General features: G+C 40.9%; 1 protein-coding gene across 7 annotated transcripts in view; it reads left to right on the top strand.

The window, feature by feature from the left end:
* Window positions 1–237: 237 nt before the first annotated feature.
* Window positions 238–17,830, top strand: part of plekhh1 (pleckstrin homology domain containing, family H (with MyTH4 domain) member 1) — a 168,726-nt gene continuing 151,133 nt past the window's right edge. For 6 of the 7 annotated variants that reach the window (XM_079692024.1, XM_079692023.1, XM_079692021.1 and 3 more), the window contains exon 1: window positions 238–321. The gene's annotated coding sequence lies outside the window, so the exon portion shown is untranslated. The remainder of the gene's footprint in view (window positions 322–17,830) is intronic. The other variant, XM_079692022.1, reaches the window with a different exon arrangement.

Below are 17,830 nucleotides of genomic sequence, written 5' to 3'. Positions count from 1 at the left end.
TTTTCAATTGGTGGAGCAGTTTTGACTTTAAAGCGTTGCACAAACACTTTTGCCATATACCGGTAGTTCTCAATTACAGATGTGAAAAATAAAAGAATAATGTCTGCACTCGCTCTCAAAGACCTAAAGCAGCGTCATGTATGGTACATCGTTTGTGAAATATAGTGAACTTATAGTTGAGAATATTACTTTGTGTGTGGAAAACAAGATTGTGATGTGATCTTTTTGTACTTTCAGGTACAGACTGGTGGTGTATAAGTCCCGGATGGAAAAAGCAAAATCCTCGTCATCATCTTCCTCCTCCTGCTTTCCCAAAAAAAGGTCAGTTAAATGAAAGAGACGTGGCTTTAATATAGATCGGGGTTTGTTTCTCCTGGAGGGACTGACGGCATGTGTTATGTTATATCATTAGGGTAATAATTCCTCCGATATAAGACACCTCTGGCACTCTTCAGCCCTTTCATAACCCCCCCCCTCTCTGGACATCTGGCAGACATACGCCTCGGGCTCATAGTGAAGGGACGATGTGGGGGGGGGCAGGGATTGATTCCATAACTATATGGACTCAACATTTCAGTATAGAGAGAAATATGGCTCGTTCAGATGTGAGCATTTTTGTGCCATTTTGTCTGGAGCTTATACCCTAGAACTAAGCCAGAACCTTTTTCCACCGTAGAACTATGAGGGGGGGGGGGAAAAAAACAATAAAACTCTAGTCATCTGATTTCCTGTCTCTCATCTGAGCTTTTTCATACTCACTTCCTGCTCGGCTGGTTTCCACCAGATATTTCTAGAAGCCCTGTCTTAGTGGTGATGACAACAGCATGTGTGCCGCAAACTTGTTTTATACTTCAGTGTGATACGAACAATAGATCATACGTATTGTGACTGACTTGTTTATAAAGTGTTTAGAAGGCTAATTGCTATCAGACATCATCCGGGGGTCTGCTTGAAAGGATATAAAGACAAAAGGGGTGGGGGTGGGGAGTTATGAAAGAGATATGGGATAAGGAATTCCTTCATGATTTATAAGATGACAGACATTTTATTGAACGCACCAGGAGGAGGCTCAGAGAGCCACATCACACAGAAAATATGGAACAGTTTTAGATATATATCAGAGGCATGATTATCTCCACAGCTATAGAAAAAAAAGCAGAAACGGCCATACGTTATCACAACTTTGCATTATCTTAACCTTCCTCTCAGCATCCCTCTGTGGCCCTGGCAGGAAGCTGGGCCACCTCCAGTGGAGCTCCATTCACATCGCCGTTTATTTTCTTTCCAGTGCTCGTGTCCAGGGAGAGCTTTGCGAATGACCTAGTTTTGTCAAGACTCAATAGGAATGCTGTGCCAGACAGGTGCGGGGGAAGAAGACGCCACATAGCGTGAGAGTGGAGAATCCCTCAGTTTCCAGAACCTTTAAGATTAAATAAAAGTAGTATACCATACTTTAAATTACTCCTTTAAAAGGTAAAGGCATGCATTAAGAAATTGCTGAGTATTGAAAGCAAATTCGCCGTATGCCCGAAAATGTTCCCTTTTGAGTGTTAGAGCACAAATGTTCAGGAGCGGGAAATAAAAAAGCTCAAATAAAGTCACATTTGTACTTAAAGTTCAGTACTTACGTACATTTATTCGGTTACTGTCCACCAGTTTGCAAGTCTCTGCACTTTACTAGGAAGCGTGGTGGTGACCAGAGATCGATACATTAAGAAAATCACCAACTGAATTTCTGTTTGATCGTGATTCCTAGCATTTGTGCCGTAGAAAGCCAACAACTCTAGATTTCCGGCTCTGCATCAAGCTCTTTGACGGATAAATTAAAAGTTTATGGTGCACATAAACGAGGGTGGGAAAAACAAGATCTGCGGATCATAGTCGGGTCTATTTTGGTCGTTTTGGTATTTTAATGTTGCCATTCTCATCAGTGATGTTCTGTTTAATGCTGCAGGGTACACAGCAACCTACCTCATGGAAAATGTGCATCATTACCACACTCAGCACAACAAACATGCCAGCACACAAGGACACATAAGGACACACACACACACACACACACACACACACACACACACACACACACACACACACACACACACACACACACACACACACACACACAGACGTAGGATCTGTTAGTGAAGCCAGACATAAAATAGTAACTTTGTGCAATGCTAGCATACCATTTTTCAAATGTCTGATCCATCACTTCCTGTTTTAGTTAGAGTGGAGGCGGTGGGTGCTGCGGGTGAGGGGGGGGAGGCGGGCGTTTTTCTGGGCAGCTCCGTCTAATGAGCAGCTCTTTCACCGAACCAGACAGTTTATGGGGTGGCTGCCAGCCTCATTAAGAGCAGCTCTTAATTGCCCTTTTCTAGCCAAAACCCAAAAGCTGAAACATCTGCTGGCCAATGAACCCTGCTCCTCCTCCCATGTACCCTCTTCCGCCCTTCATTCTCCTCTGGCACTTGTTGAACGTCTCTACCACCACCACTGACTTCCATAACAACAACAGCATTTAGGCAGTGAGCCCCCCTACAGAGCTGAACAATACACTTACATTGACTTATTTTGCGCTATATAACATAATGTGCAGCAGGAAAGCAATTTTAAAAATAGACTTATGGACATTATGTTGATTATAATTATCATTAGGATAATAAAAACAATAATGTTAGGCCAATTAAATACGGAAGTTTTGATTGTTCTACTATATGGAGTTATATTCTCCTGGTTGAAAGAATCCTGTTGGGAAACAAACAGTTTCTATATCACTGTTATGTTCACATAAATGTAGTGACCATTATCTTAAGTAAACATCTACAATCTAATGCAGTCCAAAACAATAGTTCTGCCAGAAAATGTATTTTGACAAAAGTGCTAAAGTTACGTTTTTGTTGACATAGTCGTTGTACATGTACACCTTATAAAATAAGTGATTATGAGATGAAAAATAATATTTTTGAGGACATTAGAGCCTGATTAAATAGTTTTTATTATGCTACTCTAATATGATTATGTTAAGGTTAAAGCTAATTATCTTTGGGGAAACGCACAGTTCTGTATTATAGTTTAAATACACTTAGTGACTATATAGAAGGTGACATCTACAATGTAATGCAGTCCAAACCAACAGTCCTGCCATAAAGTTTAACATCACAAAATCATAATTAAGCATAGCTTTTGGTAATATTGTTTTTAATATGTGAAGTTAACTATATTAGCTTATTCTTGATGTAATAGTTAAAGTAGGAGTTGAACCAGATTGCATCCAGCCCTTACTTTTACTTGGTGTTAACAAACATGAGGGTTTCTGAGAATTAGAAACACCTCTAAATACAATGCAGTCCAGTACATCAACACCACCAACTATGACCTCAGTGCTAAAGTATATACTTGAATAAACACCTTTATGACAGTAAAAATGAATATTATAGTTATCATAAAAGTAGACTTTATAGCAGAACTGTTGTATTGGGTTGCATTAGACTGTACAGGTGTACCAAATAAAAATGTTTCTCGCCAAAATTGCGTTTCCCGCGGGCCCAATGAAGCTCGTGAATGCATTGCTACATTTCGTGATGTGTTTCCGTAACCAACTCTTGATCACTGGAATATCTGTTTTCAGTCAAAAAGCTCAGATAAATCCACTGTACACAAAGATAGAAACTAGCTGGAGAATTTAGCAGCTAAAACGCCAGATGTTCCACTGATGGGTTGGTGGAGAACAAAATAAAGTTGAAAGGAGAGTGAATATTGGACTAAAGTTAATCAGGTGGACTCAAACCCAATCTATGAATGATAATGTAGCTTCTTGTTGGCTAGATGTGTACTTAATAGTAAATAGGCTTTTTTTGTTGCTAACACGTAAGCCTAAACAACTTCTAATGCTAATAACATGTCCGAGTTGTGTTTTAAGCTTTCAGTGCTTCCCCCAAATGGTGACAAAAATGTATAAATGCTTGTTCAATCTCTGTCTGCACGTGTCCTACACCTCTGAGATGTTTAGTTTTCCAGAAAGTACAGGCTGTACCAAAAAACCATCTGTATTTACAAGAAGAAAAAAAAAGGCGTAAAGTTTCAAGTAATTCATTATCTTATGTGAAAAGTGTTGGAAGATAAATATCGTAACACAAATACAAGACTCGATGATTTTGATCTATAGCACCGTGAACTCACGTAGCCATGGTTACTCATACTTTCCTGTATCCGAGCTGAGTGGGAGGCTGTGGGAGAGTTAGCTTTTTGATAAGTGTCCCAGATACAGACTGCTAGACTGCCAGAGGAGACTGATAAGACAACTTCTCATTGTCCGGTGCCCAAGGTCACTAATTCCCTGTGTGTGACAGAAACGTTGATAATGAGTCGCTGTGCGGTCAGAGAGGCCTTCCTTCCTCCTGTGCGAGATACACAAGAGGAAAGAAAAGAAAGGCTTTCTGGGCCAGCAGACCATGATCACTGTTAAATAAAGCAGAGACAGTCATGATTGAAGTTGTGCAGAGGCTATCACTTCAGGGACTTGAATAACAGGAGTAGGGACATTTGAAAAAAATACTTTATTAGTTACATAGCTTGTTAATAGCAGTGGTCTGGTTTTGGTCTGACCCTTTTTTAACAATCATTAAAAATAAATGAAATAACTTTAACAGAAATAGTTTCAAATAAGTTTTTTAACATTGCAACTTTGAAGTGTCCACAAACCGTTCCCCACATCAATAATAGATGATTTGACCTATTTCCAACAAATCTCAATTCTTCACATTTATATTTGATTGTATATGTTGGATTCATACTGAGAGTCTATCAGTTGAGTGTCTTTTTGTGTGGCCTATGTTAAATGAACTACATGGGAAAGAAAAAAATGATATATCATCGTTCTTGTTCTTTCACATTGGAGCAATGCTTGCGCTGGACGAGTTTGAAAGTACCCCAGGGCTTCAACCACATATCCCCTCTGCCTGCTGAAAAAACCAACATGAAATGCTTTTTAATGTTTGACCTCCGATCAGTGTTTTCTCGCTGTATAGTGGGAACAAGCAGAAGAACATAAAAATATACAACGGGGAATATGGTTACCCAGCCCTGAGACAGATTTGTTTGTGTGGCCTACATGTCACAACAGTGCGTCCTGTTCCCTGTCACAGCCGTGTGTGTTTGGGTGTGCGTTTGGGTGTGTGTTTCCCATTTGATTACCTGGCTGGGAGAGATGAGACAGGAGGGGAAGTGTGGGAGTGGGTCTGGGAGAGCGTGTGCGGCAGAGGTTTTCTCAACTTTGGCAGGCTGTGGACAGCTGGACCATCGGTTCGAGTTTCTCCTCACAGCGAGGCTGAAATTTCAGCCCCTGAAAATTGAGGGTAATAAACGATTGGGGCTCTCAAAACAACTTCTCTGTGTGGTTTATTTTCCCGCCCTTCCTTATTTATCTTGTCCCGGTGCCTTCGCTCCGGCCTCAGCTCGGCTCCGACGGACGCTGGTATGATAGCAAATGTGATTATGTCAAAATATTTTACTCCAAACATAGTCGAATGGTAAAAATCCCTCCGCAGCATTAGTATTATGTTGAATCAGCAGGGATCACAGCTGTTCTGGGCACAGTGTGGTTTACATGGTTAGGATTATTCCCTGACCACAGAGGCTGTGTTCCTCCTGATCTGGAGTCAGCCATCCCAAAGTGTTTTTCAAAGCTTTTGGGGAAGTGAGAAATGCTGATGAGACAGTTGTGTGTAGCAGCGCTGGTGCAACTAAAGTGAGTAACAGGATGAAGCAAGGCTCTGGCATGGCCTCGGACATGACTGAGGAAGTGGGAGCAGTTTAGAGATGCATCTCAGTTTGAGTCATTGTTAAGTCACTCTCCACTAATAGATATTGTCAGTTTACTTTGTATGTTTTGTTGCCCTACCAACCGCCCGTTTTCGACAGATTCTGCTTTCAACAAACTGAAACATACCATGATGATTACTTTGTGATAATAACAGCTGTAATAGAGACTGTAAAGAAGCCTGCATGTTCCCATAAGTACCCAGATGGTCCTTGTATGTCTTCACATTAGCGTGACTCCGTATCCAGACGTTACTCAGGACTCACAGGTTCCTGTCTCTGTTGATTCTGGTACAGTCCTTCAAGGACAGCCTTCAAGACTGATCCTTCAACATTAGTGCTTTAGTTAGTGCTGAAAAGACTAGTTCTTTTTTTGTGAACTCGGAAAGTGTACAAGACATTTTTTTTTTTAATCAACATTTTATAGGTTCAACAATTAAAGCTGGAGTGAGCAATTCTGGAGAAGCATTGTTGATTTGAAATGTGTCAGCACCCAAACAGACGGACTCTCCGTCTCACTCCCAATGCCTTTCTCTTTATACATCCTTGGCATTTCCCCTGTCCTGTGCACAAGCAGCTGTTGCTGATTGGCTAAAATATTTTTTCCATTTTCAAAGCCAGGCCAGGATATCAACACTAGGTTGTTTTGAATCATACACAGCTTGGCCAGCAAGCGTATCGTGAGGACATTCACTACATTTGACCAAACATTTTTTGATTACTATTGCTTTCTTCCCCTTTTTTTTTATTAAATGGGAGAAAAAATTGACGGATAATGCAATAATCTAGATTAGATTAAAACAACAATGAAGAAAAGGTTGTAATGACCCAACATTGTTTTCAAAACAATGTTGGAATATTTTGCTGAATCCGTATTTTTTCCTAAAGTTGCGTGGCAACCACACTGTAACGAGACTCCAGGAAGTCACAGCACCCAAACTGTGACCCTCCTTAAACCACAACATGTTGTTTTCTGTTTGCGAAAGGCTTAACCAGTGAGATCATTAATAGTGTTATTATTAGGGAGCTTAAAACGTGTTGGTGTGTGTGTTGTTTGAACTTTGAACTGATCCAAGCTAGCGGTTTCCCCCTGCTTCCAGTCTTTGTGCTATGCTAATCTAAGCTAATTGCTTCTTAGTTCAAGCTTTGGGCGTGGACTCAATCTCCTAATTCTACGTTTCTAAAATTCTAACGCTTTTCCTGAAATGTTGTCTTCAAAAGAACCAAATTGTTGTTGCATGGTTGCAAAGTGAAAAACGACACATCCTCACTGAGAGCGTAGAACTGAAATGACTCTTAACCTCGCTGCTGCAGATGTCAGGTGATTTGTACAGAACGTCCCCATGAAGGAGGCAGGAGCAGTCAATCAGAGGAGCAGAGGTTTCACAGCCCAGCTGTCAGAAAGCTGAGCTTACCTCTCTCCTTACTCAGCAGAGCAGAAAAAAACACACACTCTTGTCTCTTCATTTCCTCGCTCTTTCTTTCCCCTCCACCTCCTCCCCCCGTTCCCTCTGTGATGAATGGTATGAATTCTCCGCGGCCTCCCCGGGTTTCTCTCTGAGGCGCTCGGCAGCTGAACAAACAACACGCTCCCGACTTAAAGGCACAATCAGGAATTTATTTGAACCATGTACATCTTGGGTTATATTGGCCCTGAAGCGCTCAAGAAGGAACATGGAAAATAGACTTTTGTATATATGTCATAACTTTGATTTTTTTCCTCTGTAACTGTAAACAAACTCAGATGAAGCAGCTCATTTATCAAAACTCTGTTAATGAATTTTAATGAATGCAAAACCTAAATAAATCACTTCATAAACAAAGCCAGTAATGGGAAAAACGTCTCTCGGCTCTGTCTCTGAAACATGTGGGACCAGACTCAAAGAGGTGGTGGTGCTGGTGGAGGAGGTGGTGGGGGGGGGGGGGGGGGGGAGGAGGAGGAGAGGGAGTTTTGTTGGTCAGGTCTGGAGGGGTGGTCCTGGTCAGGATTCAGACCCAGCTGTTGTGGCCTTTTTATCCATTCCACAGCACCAGAGGTTGTGGTGGAGGCTTGGATGAGTTAGAGAGAGTCTGCAAGACAGGGGTGGGGGGAGGAAGAGGAGATGGATGAGAAGCAGATGGAGGGCGGGTTTCTTTATATATATTTTTTTGCTATCTGCCTGTGACGCAGGTTGAACACTCCAGGTGCATTGTGGGTAGCTCATATGAGTAAATTCCCAGCTTCTTGTGGCTCCGATTGATCTGAGTATGGCATTCGGTGATGCAGCTGTATGCCGATGATTGACTTAAATAAAAGTACCGAAATACTTAAGGAGAAGTACAGATGTATTATCTGCAAATAGACTTAGAGTACCACAAGAAAAAAGTTATCCTAAAACAGGTAAATGTGTAATTGTGATGATATATTACCATTTACGGCATTTTTAGATCGTGAATAACGATACATCAATATGTAAGTTGCCTTTTACTTTTGTAGTTGCTAAAGTTAGAGCTAGCTTAAACCACTTTACAAACAGTGCAGTAGTTTGGTCCAGTGGTTCCCATCACACAGGTCTGAACCCCTCGAACTCTTAGAGGGACATTTTTGGGCATTTTTCAAGCATTGTTTACTACTTGGTGTTTTGACCAATCTAGGCTCCTAACAGTTATTCAAATGAAAACAAAACTCATAAACAACTGAAATGTTACAAGGATCCCCAAGTAGACACTGCTTGTTGTAACAGGTCACGTCCATAACATTTGAAAACACAAGGAGTCATCTGTAACAATGTGCTCATAAGTTGTATGGTTAATCTTACTTCTACTCATCATAGTGGAAAGGGATAGTTGCTTGATCAGGGACAGCTGTGCTTTAATCTAAATGCTAATGTTGGAATGCTAAGATGCACACAGTGACAATGTTAGCATGCAGATGTTCAGCAGGTATGGTGGACGCCATGGTTCCTGAGGGTCTTTCTCAATGTCGAGGAAGGCTGCTCCAGAGCCACTATTTCAAGCATACTACGTCATCGAGTGCTGCCGAAGGACTGGTCCAATGTCCAGCATACTTGGAATTCTACCGAGGCCGGCGTACTTCGTAGCGAGAAATTTCAAGGCTGCACATGTGTCTTAAAATCCCCACAATGCTCTGCGCACAGACCAATTTCCAAATCTTGGGCGTAAATCGCATTCCATTTAAGGCGGGGCCTCGAATATGACGCACACCTGCACATCTGTTAGCCTGTTCCACCATTCTTCATTTTCCGAGGCAAGGAAGGATTCTTGCCTCGCTTCTGAAGCAACTGACTCGGAGGTACATGTGCTACCAAGCAAGCGTCCTCGACATTGAGAAACACCCTGAGTGTTACCATGCTCACATTTTCTAATTGGCCCAAAAGAGTGCAGTTTAGGCTGCTGGGAATGCCATTAATTTTGCAGGTGTGTGGTTGTTAACCAAAGTATTTGAACAAGTCAACTTGAGGAAAGTTTGATTCATCCTCTGGGGACCATGACTGTCTTTACAACATTTCAGCTAACTCTATTTAATAGTTGTTGAGAACGTTTAGTCAAATTGCCATCCCTGAGAAGTGCAATATTTCCTCCTAAGATCCAGTAAATTAAAAATGAAGTGGATACTAAATACGAGTAAAAGAGCAAGGTTTCTTTCCACTCTGCTTCCAGGCAGAAAGGTGAGGCTGTAGCTGCACAGCGAGATGATGTGAAATACACAGTAGAGCGCTGGAGGCCTGACAGCTCTTTAACGATCTGCAGGCTGTGTTATTCGACTGGTCTTCTCTCCCCCAACCCACCCATCCATCCATCCACCCACCTCTGCACGCTGCAGCAGCCAGAACATTCCTCACACATCTGGCCCCGAGTCTTTCCCAAACGCTCCCTCTCCTACCACTCTGCGCCGTAATTACCCACAAGCCCTGTGTTCTCCTTTTCTCTTTTCTTTTTATGATCCTTAGCCCCCTCCTCGGCTGAAATCATAAAAGCATGGAGCGCACAAACGTCATTTATAGTCATGATTTAGAAGGAAAGAGGCTTTCTGGTGTCCACAGAGATGTGCCATCCAGAGATATGTTTTTTTTCTTCAGCCAAGTGAGTGTTGCCAGAACTTATAAAAGCAAGACAGACATAATGAATCAGTTACCCAGTTTGAACCGTTATTTCTTCTCTCCATTGTTGTTTGCCCCTTGGAGATGTTTGTGCTGTTTTGAAGGAGCTGAGTCAGACAGGATCCAATGAGTGGGAGTGGGAACAAACAACATTTCCAATGATATTGATTTCTTATGGGACTGCCTTGTGTGCGTGTTCTCCAGCTGTGGAAAGTAACTTCGTACTTGAACTCAAGTACACATTGTTCATACTTGTACTTGTCAATTTTATGCTATGTTATCATTTGTTTTTACTACTTTCCAAAGGCAAATATTGCACTTTGCACTCCACAATATTTTACCACTTACTTTTGAAGTTGAGATTTATTATTCAAAAAACATATTATAAGAAGCTTAAAAAGCAATGTCTAACGGCCCGTCCACACAGCAGCTTTAAAAAATCTTCCAACGCTTCTCTGCCCATTCACTTTGATGTCACTTTGCCTCGCTTTTCGCCAAACTGCATTGTGGGGAAGCAAAGCGAAGATTTCCAGGATTTTCAGGATTCAAAAGTTGAGCCAATGTTCAACTTTTGAAGCTGAGCTGGAAGCGTCAGCCAATCAAATCCCGTTTATGCAAATCTGACAGTACAAGCGCTAGCCAATCAAACCGCGTGTAAGCTGGGAGAGACATACCGCAGTTCATTTCCTCATATTCCAAACGAGAAATGACGGTAGCAAATCACCCGGTTCTTTACGACCAGACTATTTACCGGGATACAAACCGGAGGAGCCAGGCATGGAGGGAGGTGGTAGAGACAGTGGGTGAAACTGGTAGGTTTTCGCCTGTTTGGGGATTTTCTATCCAATTTATTTCGTTTTAACATTGCTATTGCTTTGTATGTCGGGGCGGGAGATTCATGTGATTGGTTGTTGGTCGCGTTGCTCGCAAAAAATCCCCAAGCTTTCAGACACGCCCACCTCCAAGATTTTCAAGATTTTTTCAAAGCTGCTGTGTGGACGGGCCGTAACTGGGGCTTCTAGAAATGTTTCGCAGGTCTACACGTTTTTAGTAGCTAAAGAAATATCCCCTCCATCTGGTTACATTTCAATAACTTTTTGACGTCCAAAAGTAAAATCATCCCACAATTCACTTATAACAAGATTCACAGAAAAATCTATAAAAAGAACATCAAATGTCAGTTTTTTCTACTTAACTCTCAAGTGAATCTTCTATGAGATGGGCTGATGTAATAATGTAGCAGTCAGAGTTTATCATTCTGCAGAATGAGTCTTCAAACTGTCAAAATGTTATGTGCATTTTGTTGATTACACCTCTGCCCTGAATAGGATTTTGAAGGAGAACCTTTAGCTTGTAATGGAGTACTTTTCCACTAAGCATCTGATCACTTCTTCCAGCAGTGTGGTGTGAGAGCGAGCGGCGCGGGGGGTCAAAGGTTGACGGCACGTGGGGTCGGTCAGCGCTGCTGTGTCTGCGGTGAGCCACATGTCTGAGCGTCCACGGGAAGTAAGGGCGCATGCAAGGGGGCTCGCATACAGGAAGGCGCTTTGTTGTTGCTCCCTGCCAGGAAAGAACTATTGTTAAAAGTACCCGGTCTTGTTTTTTTATCTGAAGGCACTGTTTACTCCTGCTTTGTCTGTAATCTCAGGCCCCTCGCTCCTGTACCTCCCCCCGCTGGCACCCCGCCACACATTTGTCTTGCAGCCCTTGTGTTTTCCAGATAGTGGCTTACTTTCACACTGTGGGAACAATTGTTGCGACACTTGAGTGCCTGCTATCTGAATTGGATTAAAGGTTTGTTTGGAGCTTGATAACACCCACTAGAACTGATATGGTGGGAATACATATGAGTAAAAGCGGCCTGTGACAATACCTGTACATGCAAAGGTGAAAAGGGAGGGAGATTATAAAGGAATGATTGAAAGTAAAAGTCCCTTCAAGAACGAGTTCTCAGATCCCTAAAAGCTGTGTTTAAAGCAGTGACCTTGCCATTGAAGTTGCACTTACATCTTGTTTTTATTCTGATTAACCAAATCGTCCTGCGAGAAAGAAACAAGACACTTTCATTGTGCACTTAGCAAACAAAGTTTACCAGCTAACTGTTGCTAAACAGATTTATGACGCAAGGACTGAAGGAGTGGTTCAACAACTACATGGTTCATTTGTTTCAGGAACATTTCATTGTTGCATGTGTCTCCTGTTAGTCTGAACTTTTCAATGCCAAAGACTTCTCACAGTTTGGTGTTGCAGTGATTCAAGTGTCTGGCTTTGCAACAGGCTAATAGCTAGCATCCTGTCTATAAGTTAGCATGCTAACAGCTCAATATGGTCGTCTAAAACGACAATCCAACATTTGATGTATTTTGTCATAGTTCTTCTGTTGTGTTTTATAGTCTATTCACTTTGTTTTAGGAAACCCCACCACTTAAATAAAATTTAAGTTTTCTTAAAATATATTGAATTGAAAACAATAGATAATATCCAAAGAACGTTTATAGCTAACAGTGCGTTCTCCCCCTGAGATCCTCCCCGATGACATTCTTTCTCTTCACCGTCGGACTGTACGCTCAGCGGCCCTGCTCTCCATGCTTAAATCCCCCCTCAGTCTGCATTCAATAGAAATGGAAATGTGAGGCCCTCCCCTCCCGCGGCTCCTCCGTCTCCTTGCTCCACTCCCCCAGAATGAGCCAGGATGTTTTGAGAAGTGGGATATTGCTCCTAATGGATTCCAAACACCACAAAAGTTTATTAGGAAGCAGGGCATCGTAAAAAAAGTAGGAGGTGGGGGTGGAGGGAAAGTAGGAGAGGAGGAGGAGGAGGAGGAGGGAGAGGGAGAGGGGTAATGTGTGGATAGTTTTGTTTTTTAAGAACATTCATTCTTTACTCCTCTGCTGCAGGAAATGAACATTAACACTGTTAGTCTAAATGACTGGAGTTGTATTTTTAGTTCAGTCAGGCGCTTTCTTTGTCCTTGTGTCCCTCACTTTCATTAGTATGACTGATGCAAATCAAATAACGACATCTGCCTTGTTATACTTAGATGCAACCTCTGAAATAGCTGTTTCTACTAACTGTGGGAAGTGAACATAGGAACTGTTTCATAGACCACATAGACTGCTTCGTGTGCAATGTCTTTGATCAAATTAAAAATAAAACACAATTTCCAAACAAATTGGAGTGAGCCTTTGAACAAAGGGAAGCATGCAGCAGTGTTTACTAGAACACCTTAAAGGGTACGGCCAGTGAGACACTTTACTGTCTTATGGCTGCAAATCATGAGAACACACCCAAACTAACAATGAATTGATCCAGAGTCTGATAACACAGTAGCCTATTCCTTTCTTCCATATAGAGCTACTGTAAATAATAACATTTGTATCCATCCACCACTGAAAATAGTCCCAAAACCAATACAACATATTTTAACTTTTGCTAAAAACTACATTGCCAGATGATTCAGGAAATATCTGAGCCTTTGTGAAAGAATTCCCAAACACATGGATGTTATTGGTGTTTGTTTCCGTCTCTGAATACCAATGGTGACCTCGTCAGACAGCACACATGGCCGCCACATCCTTAACACGACTCTCTAGGGAACAATACTTGTTCATCAAAAGTGCATATTAGAAACCAAAAAAGAGCTGGGTGAAAGATAAGATAGGTTTGGCCTTTTGGGACGATGTAACTTTTTACTGTCGGGTTGATTTCCCAAATGATGAACCTTTCCCTAAAGTATTCCTTTAACACGGTTATGTATGATTGCTTTATGCATCTTTTAGACAATCAGTATCGAAGTAAAGTCAAATCTTGAGTATTTTGGTGCCTCCTTTTAGCGCCTGTAGACTCCCAGTGAAAGCGAATGGAAAATGTGGAATTAGATTGAATGCCTTCGCAGTGTGTTGGCTCGTGTGCTGAAGCAGTTTTCCTTGATGTGTGTGTGTGATTGTGTGTATTCATGGCCTTCTCTTGGCCGGGTCCATCCTTGCGTCAGAGGCCTTAATCTGGTCCTCTGTGCACAAAGCCTCCCTTTGATGTGCTGCTGCTGCTGCTGCTGCTTCCTGCCATGTTCGAATAAAGCTTCACAATCAAATTCAGTCTGCTTCCACTGAATGCATTAGTGCTTAATAGCGTTATTGACCAGTGTAGAATAACTCTACAAGACCCTCTCTCAATTCTTCCCAGTTCTTCTTATGCCCCCCGGCTTCAGCCTCAGAAGTGAAGCAGTGAGTTGAAGAGGAACAAATACCCTCCAATGACTTCGCCCCTCAATGGGTGATACGAGGCTCTTCAGAGAAAAGATGGGATTGCATTTGTGATTTCCTGCTTGATCCTTTAATCCTTTAGTCTCTTTTCTTGGGCAACAAAACCAAAAATGTAATTCCTCAATTCCTTATTTCGCCCAGCCGGTAGTTTGAAGTCGCTTGTTGTTTTGCAGAAGTCCCCTTTAACGAGGCAGTTTCACGTCTGCTTTGACATTTTTGGGAATATGCTTTTCTGTTTTTTCAAGATTTGGACGGAAAGATTGGAACTATTCTCCTGTATGTCAAATATTGTTTACTTAGCGCAAAGGCTACAAATGTAATACTTTACAGTACAGGACAGTACAGTACACTTACTGCTAGCCTTGGTCCATCCAAAGATAACAAAATCATTACCAGCACATCAAAAGATCACCAAAAAAGGAAGTTATAACTTGTTGATAGGCTCTTTCTTGGCCCGCATCAATCACTTACACGAGTCTCTGCATCTCATTTGGATCACTTTATATTCAAATTTCTTTATTAGGATAAACCCCTTGAGGTGAATCACCTCGTTTTCAAGGGGGTCCCAAGAAAACAAATAACAAACAAGTACAACATACAAACAACATTCACACACATACATCGGAAGAAATAACCAAAAAATTACAAACATTCAGCCTAAGCATACAGCACATGGTAATACATTATAGGCGGTTACATTGAATGCATATCATTGGGTAGAGTAAAGTAGAGTAGCTGTACTATATATACAAAATCATAACAATAAAGACTTAGAAATAAAGACTTAGAAATGGGCAATAGGTGGGTCATCTCATGAGGAGATGGTGAAATAAGATGGAGCCTCAACAACCCTTAAACAATAAATAAAGTACTTCAGGTCATACAAAAACATTCAACCTTGAGGTGAGACGACAATGCACGCTTGAACAAAGTCAGAGTAGGGAGAGATCTGATGGTAGCAGGTAAGTTATTCCAATCAGCAGGAGCTTTAAATTTGAAGGCTCTTTTGCCAATGTCCTTTTTAACTAGAGGAACGGTGAAGAAGAGCTGAGAGGTATGTCTAACTTGGTGGGTTGATGTAAAACGAAAGAGATACTGTTTCAAATATGGGGGATAATTAAAGTTGAAACTTTTATAAATGAACTCAAGCCAGTGCAAATGTCTTCTCAAATCAGGAGAAGGGAGATTGAGGTTTAGGTACAGTGCACAGTGGTGTGTATGGAAATCACAACCGAGAATAAATCTACACATTCTATTGTAAGCAATGTTTAGCGGGGCTAGAACAGATTTCGGAGCATTGAGATAAACAACGTCACAATAGTCTAATAAGGGAAATAGCAGTTGGGTAGCAAGTTTTTTCCTAACTTTTAAGGTAAAACAGTGCCGAGAGCGGTAAAGAGTACCGAGACCAAAGTTTACTTTATGCAGTATATGATCAATATGAGGTTTGAATGAAAGGTTAGAGTCAAGCCATACCCCTAAATATTTAAAACTGTCAACTCTATGCAGAATTGTACCATCATTGCAAGAAATATCACATGAGCCAGTCAAAGATTTGAGTTTGTGTCGGGTACCAAAGATCATAGAGAAGGATTTAGTTTTGTTCAAAAGTAACTTGTTCTGGAATAGCCAGTCTTGCAGGAGGGTGAAATCTGACTGGAGTGAAACTTGAATTTGAGAGAGATTTGGTTTTGATGTGTAAATAACGGTATCATCTGCATATAGATGAACATTACAGTTTTGAAAAATGGAGGGCAAATTGTTTATATAAATGGTGAAAAGTAGTGGTCCAAGTGTAGAGCCCTGAGGTACTCCACTATGCTGTATAAGGAGATCAGAACTTTTCCCATTCAAAATAACACACTGTTTTCGATTATGTAAATATGAGCTAAACCAAAGTAATGCACTTCTAGAAAGTCCAATAGCATATAATTTATCAAGTAGTAAATAGCGATCAACAACATCAAAAGCTTTGGTAAGATCAATAAAGATGGCACCAGTTAACTCCCCTCTATCAGCTGCAGAGAACACATCATTTGTGAATTTAAGTAGGGCAGTAGCTGTAGAATGATTTGATCTAAAACCAGATTGAAGGGGTGTGAGAATGTTGTTAATACTAAGGTATAGTGAAAGTTGGTTAAAGATGATTTTTTCAAATATTTTGGCAACAGAGCATAGGATGGAGATAGGCCTGTAATTATTGCAATCAAGCTGATCACCACTTTTATGAAGAGGAATAATACGTGCATATTTCCATATAAGTGGTAGTTCGCTGGAGACAAGTGACAGGTTGAATAAATCAGTAAGAGGGTACATAATAATATTGGCGGCTAGCTTGAGAAAACGATTTTCAACCCCATCAAGTCCAGCACCACTGCTTACCTTTAATTCACAAATTACTTTCTGCACTTCAGTTGGTCGTATTTTCCGAAAGGAAAAAGAACTGGTACAAGGTGGCATATTACCAGGAGAACTGGTAGTCGGTTGACTGTCAGGGAGAAGCGAGGAGCAGACAGACGAGAAATGATTGTTGAAGACCTGGGAAATAGATAGTGGATCATGTAGAATATTGCCATCAAGCTTAATTTGATTAATTTGATTAATTGAATGTTTTTCAGAGATGTTAGTAATTGTTTTAATTTTTCTCCAGAATTCTTTGGGATTTTTAAAGTCACCAGTCAGGCATTCTCTGTAGTAAATAGCTTTGGCATTAGAAGTTTTAGTTTTGCTTAGATTTCTCAGTTTTCTATATATTTCCCAGTCAGCATTGTCTCTTGTCAGATGGTATGTTGTCCATGCTTTGTCCCTTTTCCTAAAGAGGTCAATAAGTTCAGGACTGATCCAGGGGAGATGTCTACCCTTTACCTTAATAGTTTTCCATGGTGCATGTTTATCTACTACTTTTGTGAACTCGGAGAGAAAAAAATCCCATGCATCTTGAACATAAGGTATTAACTGAAATCTGTCCCAGTTAATAGCAAGTAAATCATTCAAAAATAAGTCAAGATTCAGTTTTTTATATTGTCTGATACTAATCAACTTAGGGGGCACTTTCGGAATTTTAATTTTCCACACACAGTAAACAACACAATGGTCACTAAAACAGTCTGACATGATACCAGACTTGGAAAATCTGTCAGGATGAGAAGCCAGTATCCAGTCAAGAAGAGTTTGAGACCGGGGTGTAATACGAGTAGGCTCTTTAATAAGTTGAGTTAGGTTTAGATTATTTAGTAGATTTTTTTCTTTAGAGCATGATTTATCAAGCCAATTTTTGTTAAAGTCACCAAGTATTATTAGTTCGCCTTTCTGAGAAATAGAATTGATGGAATTGATGGTGGAGATTATATTATTAAAGGAATCAGCAGGGGATGATGGTGGTCTATATACACTTCCAATGATCAGTCGCTTGTTTTCATGCAGTGTGATTTTAACAAAAATACATTCAAAAAGATAAGCTTCAACAGGGGGAGTAATCAATTCAGAAGCGAGCTCTGCTAACACAAAAATGGCCACACCTCCACCCAATGAGACTCTGTCAGATCTGTATAAATTGTAATTTGTCAAATTAATTTCATTATTTGATATATGACTACCTAGCCAGGTCTCCGAAAGTGTGATAATGTGTGGCTTATGCATAATGACCCATAC

Source organism: Notothenia rossii (assembly GCF_949606895.1).
Source record: "Notothenia rossii genome assembly, chromosome: 7".
NCBI classification, from domain to species: domain Eukaryota; kingdom Metazoa; phylum Chordata; class Actinopteri; order Perciformes; family Nototheniidae; genus Notothenia; species Notothenia rossii.
This window is presented reverse-complemented; position numbering and strand designations above follow the sequence as displayed.